The following is a 19,869-nucleotide window of genomic DNA, read 5'->3' on the forward strand; positions in this document are numbered from 1 at the left end:
TTCAATACGTTATTTTTTAATGAGGAAATAAACAGATGAACACGTCCAACCCGTTTTGACTCCTGCCCGTGGAAGGACTCCGCACGCACCACCGCCCCCTGCCCGTCCCCAACACCCTCCCTGCAAAGGTGAAGAATGCTCCGTGAGTGGTGGAATTGACAGGAATCAGGCAACGTCTCTTTATTTCCTTCTCAGAGGGAAATTTCTCGTTCCCCTGGATGGCTACTCCTACATAATGCAAAATAATCACCTCTCCGTGGCCTAAAAAGAGCTTTTCTTGGATCTAGCTGGCAGATGTCTCAGGTGGAAGTCTCCAGTGCAGCTGAGCGTGCAGAGCCGGGGAGGCAAGGAGTCCAGCACCCCCCCACTTGCTTGCACGGAGCCCGACGAGCCCTGCAATGTCAGAGGGATGGCAGACAAGTGCCGGCTCCGGGCCCGACTCCAGAGGAGAAGCTGCAACACCCTCCCATCCGCCTCCTGCTCACTTTCCCACCCACGCAATCACACTGCTGTATTCGCCCAGCACGGCACGATTTCGCCAAACGCTTGCATGCCTGTTTCTCGTGGGATCCTTACCACACCCCTGCAAGGGCCTAACACGGGCCTGGTTACCCCCACGCTCTCCGGCAGAGCCCTGGCAGCAAGGGCAAGACGGAGCTCACTGGAGCAGGAGTGCCGGCGGGGGCTGCCTCTGCGCGGCTGGAATCAGAGATGAGCTGCGGTCCCCGAGCCAGACGACCGCTCGGAAAACCACGCGTGGATCAAGGCTGCTGACATCTGTCAATGTGAGAAAGGCCTCTCCAGGAGAGGGGGCAGCCCGCGTCGTCCTGCCGATGAGAATGTAAATTGGCTCATCTTTCTAAAGAGCAGCGGGCTCCAATGCCTGCCGGATTTGGAAACTCTGACGCTCGACATTGGGTGGAGCAAATCAGTGAGTCAGGACCTAGGCTTCTAATTCCCATTCTGCCACAGACCAGCCGTGTGACTCCATGCAAAGCGTCAGGTCACTCTGGGAGGCCCTGTAAGAAGAAGATAAGGGTAGGCCTCCGGTGGTTTTCAGCCCATGGGCTCTCAAAGATCATGACATCCAAAATCAAAAAGAGCCACACTTCCCAGAGTGCAGCAGTACCGTACCAGCACATTTGTAATGATTACAAAGCTCTGGCTGCCCACCTGGATGCCACCCTGTGCCACCAGCGAAGAGGTCCTGCTTCTGAATCCGTATCTGAGCGGACGGGCGGAGGCATCCGGGGCGGGAGCCCCGCAGTCAGCAAGGTCTGGGTTCACACCCACCCTCCCGCCACCACTGAGTGTGCCCCTGGGCCTCAGGCTCCAGTTTGCTGATCCGTAAAACGAGTGTACACAACAGCGGGGCTTCTGATAGTGCGCACGGCGGGGCAGACAGCGTTGAGCGGAAGGCCAACCGAGACGGCACAGCGCCCGCACAGAGTAAGTGCCCAAGAAACACACGTAAGAGTCCAGTCACTCATGTTTCACAGAAATGATGAAGACCGTCACTTCACAGTTAGTTGACTCAGCCACAGATGCCAATGTATAGATAGGGAGGTAGATAGATGTAGACAGATACTGAAAAATTCTGGAATTGATAAAGAGACTAGCTTAGAACAATGTCACAGAAGGACATGACATGTTGAATTCTGTCTCAGCCCCACAACAGGTTAAGCGGCTGCCCCCCCAGCCCTGATCCCTGGGACACCAAGTTCCCTCCGAGCAAGTTCCAGATGCAAACCCCTCCCCCTCCCCCGCTCGCCCCGCCCTCCCGCCATATTCTCCCACCTTCACCATTACTTGGCCACCAGTGTGTGAGGCGCCAACCCCTTTGGGGAGGGCCTGCCAGTAAACTGCAGCCTTTCGACCCCATAGTTCCATAGAAGCCCTGTCCGATGGGATTTTCACTCCAGCACAAAGAAGATGGGAGTTACTTTATCTCACAATCTGATGAGCAGCTTGGGGTGGGTTTTTTTTTTTTTCCTTGTCATTGTCAAGACTAGTGATCACGAATTTATATGCCTGTAGCAGCAGTTACCATAAATAAGTGAAGACTCGGGGAAGGAATCTGGCACTAGCATTAGCATGATATTTCCACTTTGCTACAGCCATTGACAGAGGCTCTGGGCTTGGGGGACAATATGGTGTGGTGAAAATTGAGGCTAACTGGAGATACATGCAGAACAGCCCCTGTGTTATAATTTGGGAGTGAGGGCCCAATTTCTCTACTTTCTCCAATTTCCCGGATTTTTAGACAAAATCTGCCAAATTTTAAAATACCAGCTCGATTTTGTTTCCTGTGGGTCAAATAACACTGCAGGCCAGATTCAGCCTCTGGGCCATCATTTTGTGAGCTTTCATTGGGCCGCCTCTACCCCATCCTCACCATCACCTCCAGTGTGTGTGGACAAGAGTGAAGAGTGTCAGGCTCACCATGTGTGGTTGTCCAGGGTGTGCACTGCCCAAGGGTACCACACCTACTAGGCTGTGGATTCAAGGTCTGTACTATGAATTTCAACAGTTTTCCAGCAGAGGGCAGTCACATGTCATGCTCTAACAAAATCCGTTTTTACCACATTTTCATCAGATGCAAGTGTCTTAAGGCAGGGGTGTCCTTTTTCTAATTCCCACAACAATGTTGTAAGAACCAGTCGCAGTCCTGAGGGTGGAGAATATTTTTTTTTAAGATTTTATTTATTTATTTATTTATTTATTTATTTATTTATTTGAGAGGGAGAGAGAGCGAAAGACAGAGCACGAGCCAAGGGGGAGATAGAGAAGCAGACTCCTCACTGAGCAGGGGGCCTGATGCAGGGCTTGATTCCAGGACCCTGAGATCATGACGTGAGCCGAAGGCAGACACTTCACGGACTGAGCCACCCAGGAGCCCCCTGAGGGTGGAGAGTGTTCAAGGGTATGATCCTATCCATTCTAACTGGATTGCAAAATGGAGATTCCAAATACCAAGTGCTGGTGAGGCTCTGGAGGAAGCAGAGCTGCTGCACAGCTCTGAGGGTGTAAATGAGTACACCCCCACTTTGCAAACCGGCAGCGCCTGATCAAGCTGAACGTGCAAATTCCCGTGACCCAGCAATTCCACCAGATGTATGCCCAACAGCACACATACATACGTGCACCCAGAAACACGTTCTAGAATGTCCACAGGCACGCCGTTTCTAAGAGCCCAGACCGGAAAGAGCTGTGATGCCCATCAGCAACCAGAAGGATCAATAAGTGGCAGCATAGTAGACAGCCATGTAAAAGAGCAAACCGCTATGACATACCAAATACAGACAATCTCATAAAGCTCATGTTGAAAAAACTAATCCAGCCACGGAAGAGCACATCCCATGAGACTCCACCTGTACAAACCGTAAACGGCAAGCAAAACTCACCTCTGGCGTCCAATGTCGGGACAGTGTTTTCCCGGGGCGGCGGGGGGCACACAGGGAATCTCCTGCGGTGCTGGGAAGTTCTGCTTCTTGAGCTGGGTGGTGGTCACATGGACAGGTTCACTCTGGGGAAATCCGCCCATCCATCACACTCATGCTTTTTGCACTTTTCCATAAGTGTGCGTTAGCCCAGTAAACAGTGCACAGTTTGATGTGCATTGGGCAGGGAAGGCTTCGGAGGAGAGAGGGAGAGAAAACCAGACGACCACTGGAAAGCATTGCTGGCGTCTTGTTTCCTGGAGGAAACAAAAATGTTACAAGGTAACGGCACACATTTAACAATTTATCACACCCCTGGAGCCTGATGAAGGTGATTGGTGATTTGTGAGCAAGATGGAAAGCCACCCATACCCCCAGTTCCAAAACGGAGATGCTCGGGCAGGAAAAGCCAGGAGGGCAAGTCTAGACCCAGAATCCCCCGCCCCATGTCCCAGTAGGATGACCGTGTGTACTGTCGAGCTCCCCCAAAGTCTTGTAGTTCTTCTCGGCCTACCGTGGCTTCGGGGTGCTTTGCTTCTGATGGCCTGCACCTGCAGATATGGAGGGGTGCCTAGAGGGTGCACCCCCAGGTGAGCCCTTGGTCAGTGACACATAGGTACTTGAATATGAGAGCCCAGCAACTTGGCCGGAGCCTGGACAAACCCTCTGGGGGACTTTGCCAAAAACACTGACCCCACTTCTGGTCTCCTCCCCCCTTGACCTGGGACCGCGACCCTAAAGGATGACTTGCACGCCCGTCTCTATCTCAGGGTTTGCTCCTGGGGAGCCTTACCTAGAGAGAGGGGAAAATGGATTTTAGCATCTTGGAGATTTCAAAATCTGAGACGGCCGTGGCGGGGACTCCTGCCTCCCACACACATGCCTGAATATCAGGTTTCCGCAAAGGCCAGCCAGTGGCTTGCAACCAGCTCGCAAGCAGCTGTCATCATTTCCAGGACTTGCTATTACTCAAGTTGTAATGTTTTCTTTGGGTACACAGACATGCTCCCACGGGCGGTGCACCAGGGCTCATTCCGACATCCTGGCTTGGAACCCGGAACACGCTCTCCTGTAAAAGTCACAGCAACAGCGAACATCGGGTAGCGCGCCATAACTGACAAAGCCTGCTCCCCGCAGACCTTCTGAACCCATGTGTTGCCTGGCTGTAATGATTAAAGTGCTCCTCTGAAAAAATAAACGAGGTGCAACACTGAGTTCTCGCGGTCTTCCTCCAGTTTGTGGGGAAACGAAATTGTTCCTCTCATCAAACTTCTGCAGTCCCGCGGGTGAGTGTGCGCGCTCTGTCGTCGGAATAAACCCGGGATCCACCATGTACCAGCTGCTCATCTTCGGACAAGCCACGGGCCCCTCCTGCCCTCCGAATGTCCCCGTCTATCCACAGGAACGCCAACCTCTCAGGATTACAGTGAGTGTTACTCAAAGATAATATTAAGTGGGAAACCGGCCTATGACAAGGTGTTCCACATTATTAACCATCAAAGAAATACAAAGAAAAAATACAACTCCATCACAGATTGGGCAAAAGTCAAGTCTCTCCCATTCCGTGGGAGCACAGAGGGTACCCCGACTTCAGAAATGTGCCCGGGAGCTTCTGCCAAAGCCATCTACACACACCCCACATCCGGGCAAGCTCGCCCATTCCCAAGAGAAATCAGGGCCCGCATGCACCCAACGGCACGTTCAAGAATGTCTGCCACAGCCTTATTTTGACCAGCAAAAGCTGGACACAACCCCCACGTCCCTCAGTGGGTTATAGCGTGTAGAATATTCTGGTGATGGAATCTGATACAACAAAAAGAAGGAGCCACCCACCTCCCCCAACAACATGCGTGAGTCTCACAGACACTGCCAAGCAAGGAAGCCCAATCAAGTTAGAGAATGGGCAAAACTGTCGCCGTTCGGGCCACTACAATGAAGTTCCGCAGACTGGGCGGCTTGTATGCAACAGAAACTTATTCCCTGCAGCACTGACAGCTGCAAGTCCCGGATCAAGCTGCCGGCGTGGTCAGGTTCTGGCAGGGACCCTCTTCGGGGCTGCAGACCCCTTTGCCTAGAATGATCCAGCAATTCCACTCCCAGGTAAATAACCAGAAGAGCGGAGAACAGGCATTCAAACCAAGACTTGTGCATGAATGTTCGTTAGCAGCGTGATTCACAAGAGCCGGAAGGTGGAAACAGCCCAGTGTCCAACAGTGGATGAACGGGCAAGCAAAATGCAGTCTATCCAGAGAGTAAAACAGTATTCCTCCATAAAAGGAACACAGTACTTACTGCTACATGCCAGAATGTGGTTGAGCTTCAAAATGTGAGTGGAAGAAGCCAAACGCAAAAGGACATGGATGGTAGAATTCCATTTAAATGAACTACTTGGGATCACAAAGCCATGGGAGAGAAAGCAGATGAGTGATTTGCAGGGGCTGAGGGGAAAGGGAATGGGGCGTGGGTACAGGGTTTCAGTTGAGGGACAACGTTCTGGAACTAGATCATGGGGGTGGTTGCGCAATTTGCGAATTACTTAGTGCCACTGAACTGTGTGCTTTAAAATGGTTCAAATGGGGCGCCTGGGTGGCACAGCGGTTAAAGCGTCTGCCTTCGGCTCAGGGCGTGATCCTGGAGTTCCGGGATCGAGCCCCACATCAGGCTCCTCTGCTATGAGCCTGCTTCTTCCTCTCCCACTCCCCCTGCTTGTGTTCCCTCTCTCACTGGCTGTCTCTATCTCTGTCGAATAAATAAATAAAATCTTTAAAATAAAATAAAATAAAATAAAATGGTTCAAATGATAGATTTCATGTTCTGTGTATTTTACTGCACACACACACACACACACACACCCAAAGCTAAACACAGAGCTGCCATGTGACTCAGCAGTTCCCGTCCTAAGAGTGAAAGCATATGTCCGCACGGAAACCTGTCCGTGAGTGTTCGCGGCAGCGTGATTCCTAACAGCCAATGGGTAGAAACAATCCAGATGTCCCTCAAACCGTGAGCTTCCTGGGGCTGCCGAAACAAATCACCTCACACCAGGTGACTTGGAACCATGCAAAGGCACCGTCTCACAGCTCTGGAGACCAGATGTCTGAAATTGAGGCATCGGCAGGGCCGTGCTCCTCCGGGAGCTGGAGGGTCTCCTTCCTTGCCCCTTCCAGCCTCGGCGGTGGCCCACCGTGCTCGGCATTTCTTGGCATGTGGCTGTGTCACTTCACTTTCTGCCTCTGCTGTCACAGGGCCCTCTTCTCCCCACGTATCTTATCAGGACCCCAGTCATAAGGGCTCACTCCTCAGTATGGCTTTATTCAACTGGTTACGTCTGCAACCATCCCACTTCCAAATAAGGTCACATTCTGAGGTATGAAGGGTTAGGATTTCAACATCTCCTTCTGGGAGGACCCAGTTCAGCTCATAACAATGGATACACGCAACGTGGCCTGTCCATACAAGGGAATACTATTCAGTCAGAAAGGCGAATAAAACACCAACACTTGCTATGACGCGCAAAGCCCGAAAACATGATGCTGAGGTAAAAGGAGCCGGACACACAAGGTCCCATTTACGTGAAATACCTAGAACAGGCGAGTCCAGACAGAGTAGATTCAGAGGCTGGAGGGAAAGAAAGAGTGAGGAGGGGCTGCCAGTGGGTCTGGAGTTTATTTTCGGAGTGACGGAAGTGCTCGGGAATTTAATAGTGAGAACGGTGGTAAAATATTGTGAATACACAAAATAGTGGGTTGTGCACTTTAAAAGGGTGAATTTATGGTATGTCAATTATCCATCAACAGGAACAACAAAAAAAAGACCCTGTTAAGGGGATAAAAAACAAGTTACACACTAGGAGAGAATATCTGCAAACCACTTATTTAGCAAAGGACTTGTATTTAGAATATATTTTTTAAAAAAAGAACGCTTAAAAATCCATTGGGAAAAAAATCGAATTGGAAAATGGGCAAAAGAAACAAAAAGACATTTCACTGAAAAAGATAAACAGATGGCAAATGAGCACAGGGGGAGAGTTCAACAGTATTCGCCACTGGAGAACTGCAAATTAAAACCACCGTGAAATGCCACTACGCACCTACCAGGACAGCTAAAATAAGACACAGGGACAACTCCCCGCGCCAGTGAGGATGTGGAGACGCCGGAGGTGCACGCGCTGCCAGCAGAAACGAAAAACGGGCCGGCCACTCTGGAAAACGCTGTCTCACGAAACTAAGTCTGCACTTACCATACAATCCAGAAATTACACTCTTGGGCATCCGCCCGGCGATGAAAACTTAGGTGCACCCCAAAACCTGTGCAGGACTGTTCGTAGCAGCTTTATCCGTAATGGCCCCAGACTGGACACAGACCCGGTCCCCTTCCACAAAACGGTTACCGCCACCACCGCAAATGCTACTTAGCAATAAAAGGGAGCAAACCTTGATACACATAATAACTTCTATGAATCTCAACAGAATTATGCTGAGTGGAGGGAAAAAGCCAATCTTCAAAGGTTACGTGCACTAGGATTCCTGTTCTAGAACATTCTTTAAATGACGAAATGATAGAGAAAACAGACAAGTGGTTTCCTGGGGGCAAGAATGGAGGCGCGTGGTCTGCCAGCATGAAGGGGCAGCGTAAGGGGGATCTTCGTGTTGGTGGCGTGGTTCTGTGCCTCGACTGTGGTGATGGTTACCCAGAGCTACACGTGAGATAAAATTACCCAAAACTGCACACACACCCCCCACCGAAGTGGTGAAACTGAGTTCTGCAGCTTTGCACAAATGTCAGTTTCCTGGGTAGGCTACTGGGCTATAATTACCCACGTTAGCCATTGAGAAAACTGACGCAGTACATAGGATCTCCTGGATATATATTTTTTGCAACTTCTGGAGAATCTACAATTTGTTCAAAATAAAAAGCGTTTTAAAAATAGATCATTTATTTACACATCGGACAGCCAGTGCTGCCTGGGCACTAACAGGTCGGAACAGAGCCGGCAGTGAACACGCCGTGAGGCCAGCCCCATTATGGCGGCCCATCAGCCTTGCACAGACCCCAGAGTGAAACCAAACGAGGCAGCAAATGTGTCATGGAAGGCTGCATCCCTTTAAGATTCTGTTTATTTTTCAGAAAGCTAGAAAACCAGGAGTTGGTAGAGTATTTATTGTTATGAATACATTATCAATGACACTTATCTCTGGGTAGTGGGATTACAGGTGATTTTGCTCTATTTTTTTCTTTCCTGTGTTTTCCTTTTTCCCCCACAGTAAATCTGAATGCATTGTTTTTGTAAGAAGAAAAAAAAACAATAAGTGTCAGTCTTCTTTGGTTGAAAGTCACAGAAAGTAACTCAAATGAATCTAAGCAAAAACGAGTCCTGGGAAGGATGTTGGGGCTGGGGTGGAGAGTTAGACTCCCCCCCCCCCCCCAACATTCCACTCTCTCTCTCTTTCTTCCTAACAGAAGCCTGGTTTTAGTCAGGGTGGGAACATGTCCACTTAAACTGCCCCTCCCAGCTTCCCTAAAAATTCAGGCTGGCTGTGTGACATTGTTACGTCAGAGCAGATATAAATGGAAATCCACTGGGTTCAAATCCTGGGAAAGATTTTTTTTTTTTTTTTAAAGTGGCTGACTGCTGGCAATGCCCTTTTGTCCCTCCTCCCTCCTCATTTCTCCCGTATGGAATATCAACATGATGGCTGGTGCTGCAGCAACAGTCTTGACATTGTGTGACTTTGAGGATGGAAGCCACACGCCGAGGCTGGTTGGAAGAGAAAGACAGGAAGAGTCTGGGACAGTAGTGACTCCGTGGAGACACATGCTAGACCAGCTGCCTATCCGATATGTAAGCCACTCTTTTTCCATGGTCTGCAAATTCCTCCCTGAGCAATTCTGGGCTCACAGGACCCACCAGAAGCTGGAGAACCAGACTTGAAAACAGGTCAGAATGAAAGCAACTCAAGAGTTAAGAAGCGAGAACCACACCCACAAGGCTATGGGTGACCTCCTCTCCCGCATGTGACAATCCTTCTCGAGGGAGCGGCTGGGTTCGTAAACAGTCACCTGTGTCTGAAAGCAAACCACATCCTTTCCTGGAAGCCAAGCTACAGGCTGGGAAGAGGAGAAAAACACACAAGTCTGTACAGTTGCCTTCCAAAAGTCCCTCCTCGGGGATTCTACTTGCTTATTGTTACAGTGTTTCCAGGGAGAAACTCACCTTCTCAGTGTCTCAAATAAAGCCTAAGTTATGAGTAGATGTGCCCGCCGGTCTCCATCACGAGAGACTTCCCCACGTGCTCAACGGTAAGCTGTGAGCAGCTGCCTGCACCCACACCCCCACCAGATAAGCGTTGCCCCCTCAGACGCCCAGGAAAAGTGATGAGACCTGCCTCTGGCTGAGAGCTCCATCGAGGAGGAGGGCTCCATCGGGAAGGACCGTGGGCTCCATCGAAATATGGTGTCCCGTGGCATTCCCTAAGGCAGAAGAGGAGTATAGCAAAGCCGTTAGGAGCTCTAGAAATTCCATCTCATTGTAATTATCAAAAACCTAAGTGTCCCCTAACCCCATAGGGGGCGGGCCCTCGTTTTGGCCACCCTAAGATGAAAGAAGGCCCATCAGAAGGGGCACGAAAAAGAGCCCCACTCATTTTGTAGCCTCTTTGTCCTTTTGCCCTGGGCTGGGTTTCCAGAGGAAGAAGCATCTGCTGGGGCTGGCTTGGGTCGTGTGATGCCCTGTGGCTCCGGGAGGGCGGGCAACTGACTATAAACCCCCTCACCCCCCCACCCCCGCCACTGAACTGTCTCCAGTGGGAAAGAGACAGGTGATTTCTCAAGCAAAATGGGAGGGAATGGGTACTTGGGAAATACACCTTTTCTTAACTTTTAAATAGATAAAAAGTAGATGTTCAAAAGACAAATTAATCTAAAACTGTCACTTAAAATGTTTTAAAAGAGAAAACCAAAGTTCCAGGGAGGTGAGGTGATACTCAGATGGCATGTCTGTGCTTTACGAGTTCAAGTTTCTCTGCCCAGAAGAATCCTGTGCTGCCATCAGCCTGAACAAAGCTGTGAGTCTCTCGGTCGCATGAAGATGAGTGAAGGCGTCCCTGGCGTGGACAAGTCCTCAGTCCAGAGAGGGAGCAAGAGATAGAAGCGACAAACCATAAAGTGATGGGTAAGACCTGTTAAAGGTACCTGGCAGAAGCGCCATGGGAGAACAGAGGAATGGGCGTGTTCATTTTGACCCTCGAGATCAGAGAAGGCTTCCTGGTGGAGGTGACCCTTGAGTAGAAGATGAGGATGAAGACCGAGACTTGGACCAAAGGATGGGGAGTTTTGAATGTCATGCTGCATTTTCCTGTGGAAAATGGAGTGTCTCTGAAGGTTTTTGAGCGGAGGGATGGAATACGATCTTATCTCAGCAGGAGGGTAGAGATTAGATTGCCCCAGCAGGAGAGGTTAAAGGTCAGGAGACCAGCAAGAATGTGGTTGCAGTCGTTGGGACGGGCCATGATAAGGGTCTGTTTCAGAGGCCGGGGAAGCCGTGGTAATGATGAGAAACCACATTCCAGGGAACGAGCCTGGGCAAGTCCTGATGAATAATTGGACATCCTGGGGGGTCAAATGGAAGATAATGCAAGATTTCTGTCTTGGGTGATCTGGTGAATAGCGATGCCATTAACCAATCTAGGGAACTCGGGAGCAGGGTGAAGGGGAAGGTGGTGAGGTTGACTGGGGCCAGGTAGGGTTTGAGATGTTAGAGACACCCCGGCGGAACTGTTCTACAGGGAGCTGGAAATCCGAGCGGAAAACTCGGAAAAAACGTGGGTAGTCATTACCTTGAGCACTGAAGTATGGACTGCCTTTGTTTATTTTTAGGATCCTTAGTAGGCATGTGTGACTCTTATAGTCGCAAAAAGAGTATGCTGTGTTTTAAGGAGCGCTAACGCGGGAGCCAGGCGGGGATCCGGGACGCCGGGAGGATCAGACAGAATGGCAGAATTGGCGTCAGTTCAATTCAGGGCCGGTTGACACAGTTACTGAGCACGTCCTTTCTGCCAGGCTCTGGGGGCGCCGCGGCACACAGGACAATGACCGTGACAGATGTAGCCCCCATCCTCAGACAGCCCTGAGGAGCGGGAAGGTGCCAGGAGAGGAGAGATGAACATCTGTCCCTCTTTGCAAAAACAACGAAAGGCAGATTCTAGAAGCTGCAGAACTCAACGACTGGTTGGGCAAAAATGCTAAACTCTTGTAAACCCTAGGACAAGAAGGGGCAAGCAGATGGTCCTTGGGGGGCCGCCTCGATCCACAGGGACCACTCACACCGGAGGATGCTCATCTCCCTTCCTGGGAGGAGGGACGGAAGAGACCACATGTCTGGGGCTCAGCAGACAGGTGACAGAGGTCCTCAGGAGTTTCCTGTGGGTGGGCTGGACAAACCCGAGCCGAGGTGAGTCAAGTGAGACAGATTCAGAAGAGGCCGAAGGACCAAATGCAAAGTTTTGATTAATGGGCCAATGTCAGGCTAGAGAAAGGTCTTGAGACCCACAGTTCCCCTGGCTCTGTCCTGTTTATCACTGTTTTTACAAAACTAGGGAAATAAATATCAGCTTGGGGTAACGAAGAACTTAAGCAATCTGAAAAAAAGCAATGGGAGACCCTTCGTGGTGGGAACAGCCCCACGACCGCCCTCCATGAACGTGAAGTCCTGATGAAGGGCATAGCAGTGTCCCTTCCAAATCGAGCATCCTTCCCGTCTGTAAGCAGCCTCTGGACGCGACACCCAGGACCACCTGCCCCACTCACCCTCTCGGCAAACTTAACAGGCCCTCGAGTGTGTCTCCCCCGCTCTGAAGGCGGCCGGGCTTTGTGGGAGGTGCGGTCCGGCAGCCACCGCCGCCGCTGCTGTCCAAATGCACACGTGGGGGACACGGCACTCGCTCCTGCCCTCCCTCAGCCTCAGGCTCTGCGGCTGCCACAGGCAGACAACACCTCCCTCCCTGTTTTGAAGGTTCAGCGTGGACCGCTGTGCCCTTCAAGGGCCCGGATCCGCCATCGATTCGCGCCAAGTCCTGTGTGAGAGGCCGGGTATCCCGCAGAGGGGCTGCACACGGACAATTAGAAGGGGCAACTAATGACAGAGAGAGGGACAGACCTGGGGAAGAGGGGCGGGGGGGGGGCGGATCAGAACACACCTCTCTGAGCTTAAAAAACAATCATCTGTGCAGAGCCTTTCGAGCGCGGCACACAGCAGGTATCTAACAAACGATGGTCCCCTCCCCGCACCAGCTGGGTTCTGCAGGGTGTATGATTCCACTCCCACTGCTGTCACCAAGCATCACAGACCCAGGGCTCCGATGACAGAGGCCTGTTCCCTGCACAGTTCAGGCGGCTGGAGCCCGAGGTCCAATGCGGCAAAGCCTGTTTCTGGGGAGACCTCTCGCCCTGGCCTGCCGACGGCCACCTCCTCGCCGTGGACCTTACGTGACAGAGAGACACTCTCTAACAAGGACACTCGTCGTCTGGGATCAGGGCCCACCGTCCTCGGAGGCCCCAGGTCCAGTTGCAGCCACACTGAGGGGCCAGCTTCAACGGACGGATTTCAGAGAGACACAAGCATCCCCCTCCTCCCCGCCCATCACCAGTGGGCAGCCGCACCTCACAATGCCCGAGCAAGTCCCAGGGTGCGTGAGCAAGGGGCCGCTCCCTTGTCTCTGCAGCTGGGGAACCTGGTGGTGTGTTAAGGCTTCCCCTCAACGTTTCCCCAAAGGCCAATGGCAACCAGATCCTCATGCCTCAGACCCTGCCCGTTCACCCCGCCGGCCCCCAAATTCACAACCATTCAACTCTTAGGACCTCCACTGCCCACCCCAGACCTGGACACACTTCTTGAAGTGTGAACCATTCAAGAGCCCCCCTGACCTGTCAATGACACCGAAACCCATAACGTCTGCCACTCACTGACTGACTAGGATCATAATAGTGAACGCTGATCGGCTAACTGTTGGCTACGGGCCGTGCTAAGGATTTTCTGTGTATTCACCCCTTCAGTACTCACCCAACCCTGCGAGGTGGGTCCTGTGACTCCTCCCCTTCCAGGGAGCCCAGGCACCAACAGGAGAAGGCTTTCCCCCACCAGGTCACATGGGAAGGTCACGCGGAATTTGAACCCAGGCCATCAGGCCCTGATGCACCCAGGGCAGTAGCTCTGCCCCGCCCACCTGCCCGGCCGAGGAGGGGCTCAGTGAAATGCCTGCCTTCCCAAAACCTCAGTTTGTCTTGAAGTGTTAAGGAAGAATATTCAATAATTTAGCTGGTAATTCAAAACATTATTTTTATGCTAAACATGCCTCTGGCAGGGAGTAGAATGCAAAATGTCTGAGCATTTTTAAGATAAAGCTGGGTGCTTCAGGGGAATTTCAGCAAGGTGGACCCTGGAGGCCTTCCTTCTCTTGCCCCTCAGGGTAGCGCAGTGGATGAGCCGGGGAGCCCTGGCTCCCTGCTCCCAGCATCAGCCTTGCCACCCACCCCACCTCAGGACTCTGGTCCACGCTGCCCTCATCTGCCCCCCTGCACCCCTCAGCGGCCTGGACCACCCCCAGTCCTCCCCAGCACCCCACCCTCTTCCCTCTGAACTCCCCGGCACCCCCCACACTCCTCCCCTCCAGCACCTGTTCCCAAACCACACTGGCCTGTTCTTTTCCTTCTCCTGCATGGTTTCCAGTCTTTTCCATAAAATCAGTGGTTCTTTGCAGACAAGAGCCGGGCTGTTGCTTCTCCACATGACTTCGGGCCACGTCTCTCACGTGGTACATGTCCAGGGGACACGTGCTCATTATTTCGGGGGTGGCTATTTCCTCAAAAATTGAGGCGTTGCTGCAGGAGAGCTTATGCGCGTTTTGAGTGACAGGATGTCCCATAAATTCTAGCTCTGATTGGCTAAGGCTAGTTTGAACCAGCCATAAGGGGAAACTATAGGGAAATCTGTCCTGTGTAGACACCATAGGGTTTGTCTCAAAGGCACTGCGTGTGCTTCCTGCCCACCCGCTCCGCCCGCCCTGGGAGCTGCTTATCTATCCCTCAGATCTCGCCTCCCAGATGAGGTCACAGCCCTCTGCGGTCTGCCCCGAGCACCAGGAAGCTCTCCTCCGAGCACTTACTCATGGTTCACAGCGCACCTCACAGTTGCCCACGGTTTGTTTTCTTTGCCCTGGATCTACGTCCCCAGCGCTTAGCAGGCTGCTGGTCACACAGCAGGCAATCCAGTAATTATTGCTGGTCGACTATTGAACGCTCCCCCATTCTGGCCAATCAACACGACCCTCCTGCCCCTGTCCTCCCAAACTGTCCTGTCGGAGGGTGGCTCAGGGAGGGGTGCTTGCCTCACACGCCCCACGTGGCCAGGAACCCCGGGGCTCGGGGATGCAAGCCCGGGGAGAACCCCAGGCCAGGGCTGGGAGGAGCCGCTGCGGTTTGCAGCTGCGGCCTGGCCTCGTTCAATCCCCGGCCTGCACTGCCATCTCCAGGGCACTGGGGCGCTCTCCAGGACCGACGGGGCAGCACACTTGGCCAGCAAACACAAAATCACCCTCCTAATAGGGGCTTTCAATCCAACAAAAGTCGGGGCCCTTGCGAAACATTCACTCATCATTACTCTCTCTGGAGGGGAGCAGGCAGTTGTTTAAAGCTACCAGGTACAGAAGCCCTGACATCCAGCGCCCGTCCCCTCCACTATGAGCTGGGGAGACCACAGGGCCAAGACAAGGAGTCGCACCCTAGCCCAGGGCTTATCCCAGGGTAAATGCCCGGCAAGCACCTAGGACCTTATCAAATGCTACTTCCCAGGCAGTGAGCGGGGGTGGAGCCTGGAGAGTCTGTCTTTCTTGCAAACCCCAGATGCTGCTGGTCTGATGCTAGTCGATCCTTGATATTCAGAATGGTCCAAGGACCAGCAGCATCCGCATCAGCATCACCTGGAAGATGTTTGCTACTCAAAACGCAGTCCTGTTTTGGCAGCACCTGCATCACCCGAGCTCGTTGAAAACAGAGTCTGCCCCCCCCCCAGACTTCCTGGATCAGAATCTGCCCCCCCCCCCCCCCCGTGAGTCCCAGACACAGTGAAGTGTGAGATGCTCTGTTCTAGAATGCTGGTCCTTGAGCCCATCAACACGTTACAGGTGTGGGAATTCCTGGAGACCCTAATTCAGTCTCTATTGGGTGCAACCTGCCTCAGGACACTCAAGACACTTCCCCTCTTATTCCAACATAAAGCAAAGTTTGAGGGCTTTCCTTTATATTCGAATATTTTCTCAATATTTTATTTTTTAAAAAGTCAAGTTCTGGGTGCTAGATATGTTCACCATTGCTGGAGTATTGTAGATTCTAGGCCCTTCTTTGTCTGTCTTGCATGTTAAGTATTTATCTTGGTTCCTGTTATCTTTTGATACTGTTTATAATGTTTGCTGTAATACATGTTGAATTATCTTTGTTGGGCTGTCATTAAAAAATAGAAAAAAAATCTTTTATTAAATTTTACTACTTTTTTTCTTAATATTTATGGGCATTTCTTTTCTCCAAGGAGGACATATAAATGTCCAACCAGCACATGAAAAGATACTCAGCATCATTAATCATTAGGGAAGCGCAAATCAAAATACAGTGAGATACCACCTCGCACCTACAAGGATGGATATAATTTTTAAAATGGAAACTAGCAAGTGCTAGGGAGGACGTCCAGAAATTGGAACCCTCCGTACGTTGCTGCTGGGAATGTAGGAAGGTGTGGCCACTGTGGGAAACAGCCTGGCAGTTTCTCAGCAAGTTGAAATGGAATTTCCATGTGACCCAGCGGTTGGCAGTCCCAGCTGCATACTCGAAAGAATTGCACACAGGGCCTCAGATACTTGTAGGTACGTGTTCGCAGAAGCATTGTTCTTAAGAGCCAAGAGGAAGACACAAGCCAAGGGTTCATCAGCAGACACACGGGGGAGCAAAATGTGGTCTCTCCATACGATGGAATATTACCCGGCTATGGAGCGGAATGAAGTGTTGACTCACGCCAGAACACGGGTGAACCCTGAAAACGTGATGCTCGGTGAAAGGAGCCAGACAGACACAAAAGAACCCGTACGATTCGCCTACAGGAAGTCTCTAGAATGGGCAGGTTAGACCCTCACCACGGCTCTCCTGGACATCCTCTAGGTCTCATGTGAAGTGAGTTGGGGTCCTTCGTAACCTTGACTTTGTCAAGAAAACTTGCAGTGTCTTCCCGTTCTCAAAGAGAGAAAATCATTCATAGATTGTGCACATTTGCGTTTATTCCTGGGTGTTATTTATTTCGCGTGGAAAAAGGGATCGTTTCTTCTGTTTTCCGAGGAGCTGCTACTTGTATATAGGAATATTACTTTTTTTTTTTTAATCTCCATCTATTGTATGGTAATTTTCCAGCTGTTGTCTTGGGTTTCTAGGTATGGCTAAGGCCGTGCCCAAAAGTTTTAGGTGTGTTCCTTCTTCCAGTCCTTCCCAAGCTACAGGCAGTGAAAGTCCAGGCTTTGGGCCTCTTCCCGTGCATTGTGTAAAACAGACGACAAGTCCATCGGATCCAGTCTCAGCTGTCATTGAAATGTCAAATTCCTAAAGAAGTTTCTAAACGTGTATTTCCAATGTCTGTACTTTCCAGTCACAGACCTATAAACAGTTGGCAGACCACGAGAAGTCCACATCCTCACTCTGCATGTCATTGCTTTCGCCCTGTTCTCTGACGTGATGAGATGCTGGAACTCCACTGCTGGACCTCGCTCTCCATGCCCAGGTACCAAATTCTGTTCCCCGCTGCAAAGTCTTCTGCAGTGATTATGCACAGTGTGGGAACCTGGGTCAGTAAGTTCCTTAGTACCTGGGGTGTGGGTGCGTGTGTGGGTGTGTAACAGACTTTTTATGTCTAAAACCAGGAAAAAAGGAGGAAGAACGGACAATATTCTAGGGATAGATATACAGAGATATCGATACTGAAAGATATATATATATAGATACAGATATTGATAGAGATTTTCTCCAAATTTGGAGGATTGGGACGAAGTAAGATAAAGTTTAGCCAAAATTTAAGGTTTTAAAATTCTGAATATGGGGCGTCTGGGTGGCTCAGTCAGTTAAGCATCTGCCTTGGGCTCAGGTCATGATCTCAGGGTCCTGGGATCAAGCCCCACATCCAGCACCCTGCTCAATCCGGAGTCTGCTTGTCCCTCTGCCCCTCTCCACCACTCATGCTCTCTCTCTCTCGCACTCTCTGTTTCAAATAAATAAAATCTTTTTTTAAAATAAAATAAAATTCTGAACAAATTATAATTTGGTGGGAGGGGAAAACTATGTTTTTAAAAATAGGCCCTTTAGTGACGATGTCTTGCCTTACTATTGCTTCGTGGAACAAGAGGCATTAATGGCCGAATCGCTCCTGCTGCAGCAGAACTGCCCCCATGTCTGGGATCCCGTGACTACACATCCCCCCACATCTTACGAGATCCTCGAGGCACCCTCAAGACCAGCGGCATCTGGGACTCCAGCAGTCCCATGGCTCTGCTGGTGGGGGGACGGATCACATGAAGTATGGATGTCTTCCTGGATCATCAGGACCTTCTACCCAGCTGGGCTTCCCCACCCTGCCGGCCAGCAGCCAGAGACCACGTGTGGGCACCCTGCTCTATGCTCTTCATTCTAAAACCCACCGCTGCTGTCATTAGAAGCAGCTGCCACCAAAGGGTGTGGCCAGCCTGTCCCCATCTGTCCTTTAAGGGATGAGGTGTGATGTAAACACATATTTTAATAAGAAGTCCTCACCGGGTACCAGTGGGACAACACAGCTGGCACTTACCACCCCTTTAACCCATGAGGAGCTTGGGTGAAGCCTGCGTTGAATCCACAGATTCCTTCCACAGGATTTACTGAGCGCTTCCGGTGGGTAAGGCCAGGCTGCATGCAGCTCTGGGAAGCGGGCAAGGCACAGCAAACCATCATCCGAGGCTCTGAAGGCTGTGAGACAGGGTCACAAAACAGAGGACCGCGTGCTGCTTTAGGAGGGGATGGTTCTCTGAGGCGACATCTCAGCCAAAACTAGGTCCTGAGGACTTGGACCCCGAAGCCCTTTCCGTGTGTCCGGAGCAGAGGCCGTGGGACGAATGGGGGAGAGAGGGCCCAGCTCCAGGCCCCACTCTGCCCTGCAACCTTGGCCCCATCACTTCACTTTACGCATCATTTTCTTCATCTGAAAAAAGAGCTAAGATCAGCTATAGTGATTTTGAAACATGGCTCCAAAAATCGTGGTTGCTCCCCCCTCCAACGGTGGATCAGTGTCCCCTGTCCTTGAATCTGGGCAGGGTTCGGATTGCTCCACCCAACAAAGTACGACAGAAGTGAGACTACGTGACTTTTGAGGATACGTCCTAAGAGGCCATGGGGTTTCTGCCTGGTTCTCTTGGGAGCCTCTCCACACGAGAAGTCCAGCTACCCCAAGCCCACCGAGCTAAAGGAGCCACAGGTGGGCACGCCCAAGGCAGCTCTCCCTGAGCTCCCAGCCACATGAACCAGCCATAATGTCTAGCAGAAAATAAGCATGGATCCGTGTCTGTTGAATGAATGAATCCATGAGAAGGGAACAGCTGTGCGCAGAGGGAAAAGCATTTCTATCAGAGAACAGCAAGGAGCAGTGAGGATGGTGTGTTCTAGGTAAGGCGGCTAGTTGGAGCTGGAGGGGTTCGGGACGCTGTGAGCAGGGATGAGACAGGTGGGGTAGAACATAGAAAGGATATCGGGCAGAACGCGGTGTGATGTTGAGTGGGGAGGATGTGGTAAAACGGACGCCACACACGATTTGTCATTTTAACCATTCTTCAGTGCAGGGTTCAGGGGCATGAAGCGGCTGCCACCACCATCCGTCTCCAGAACCTGTTCATCGTCCCAAACTGAGCCTCTGTCCCCATCAAAGAATTCCCATCACCTGGGAACCTCTATTCTCTGTCCTTTTGAATGCGGCTCTTCTGGGTCCCTCCTGTTAGTGGACTCCTACGGTAGTCATCCTTCCATCTCTGGCTTCTGTCACTCAGCCTAATGTCCCCTAGGTTCACCTAGCCCTTGGCTTGGGTCAGAGCTGTCCTCCTTTTTTATTGTGATGAAATACACCTAACAAAATTTCCTTCCTTGATTTCTAAGGTTGAGCAGTATCCCACTGAGTAAACACCACATTTTGTTCACACATTCATCAGCATGGGGGGCTGCTGTGTTTAAAGGCTCTCTGGGGCAGCCACGTGGGCCAGGGAGGGCAGCGGGGCAGGTCTGGAGCTCACCTGCCCGACCTGCCACCTGTAGCCCCCTTCACAGATGAGACCTGGCCTCAGGGCACCCGGGCAGCCTGCTGCAGGGCACAGCCTGGGAAGGACCA

The 19,869-nt window shown here is 51.4% G+C and overlaps 1 long non-coding RNA gene across 6 annotated transcripts; it reads right to left on the reverse strand.

The window, feature by feature from the left end:
* On the reverse strand, nucleotides 1-14,829 carry LOC103669945. Of its 6 annotated transcripts, none has more exons than XR_005835926.1 (5): nucleotides 11,276-12,614; nucleotides 10,632-10,794; nucleotides 9,823-9,911; nucleotides 3,405-4,509; nucleotides 1-1,019 (listed from the first exon to the last, which is right to left on the reverse strand). It is a non-coding gene; the product is annotated as an uncharacterized LOC103669945 (long non-coding RNA). The 6 variants fall into 6 exon arrangements; XR_005835929.1 differs by having other exon boundaries at nucleotides 3,405-4,011; nucleotides 4,234-4,509; nucleotides 10,632-12,610; XR_005835925.1 differs by having other exon boundaries at nucleotides 3,405-3,697; nucleotides 4,234-4,509; nucleotides 10,632-12,604.
* Between the last annotated feature and the right edge of the window lie 5,040 nt (nucleotides 14,830-19,869).

This window comes from Ursus maritimus, unplaced genomic scaffold (assembly GCF_017311325.1).
Source record: "Ursus maritimus isolate PB19 unplaced genomic scaffold, ASM1731132v1 scaffold_2, whole genome shotgun sequence".
Lineage (NCBI taxonomy): Eukaryota > Metazoa > Chordata > Mammalia > Carnivora > Ursidae > Ursus > Ursus maritimus.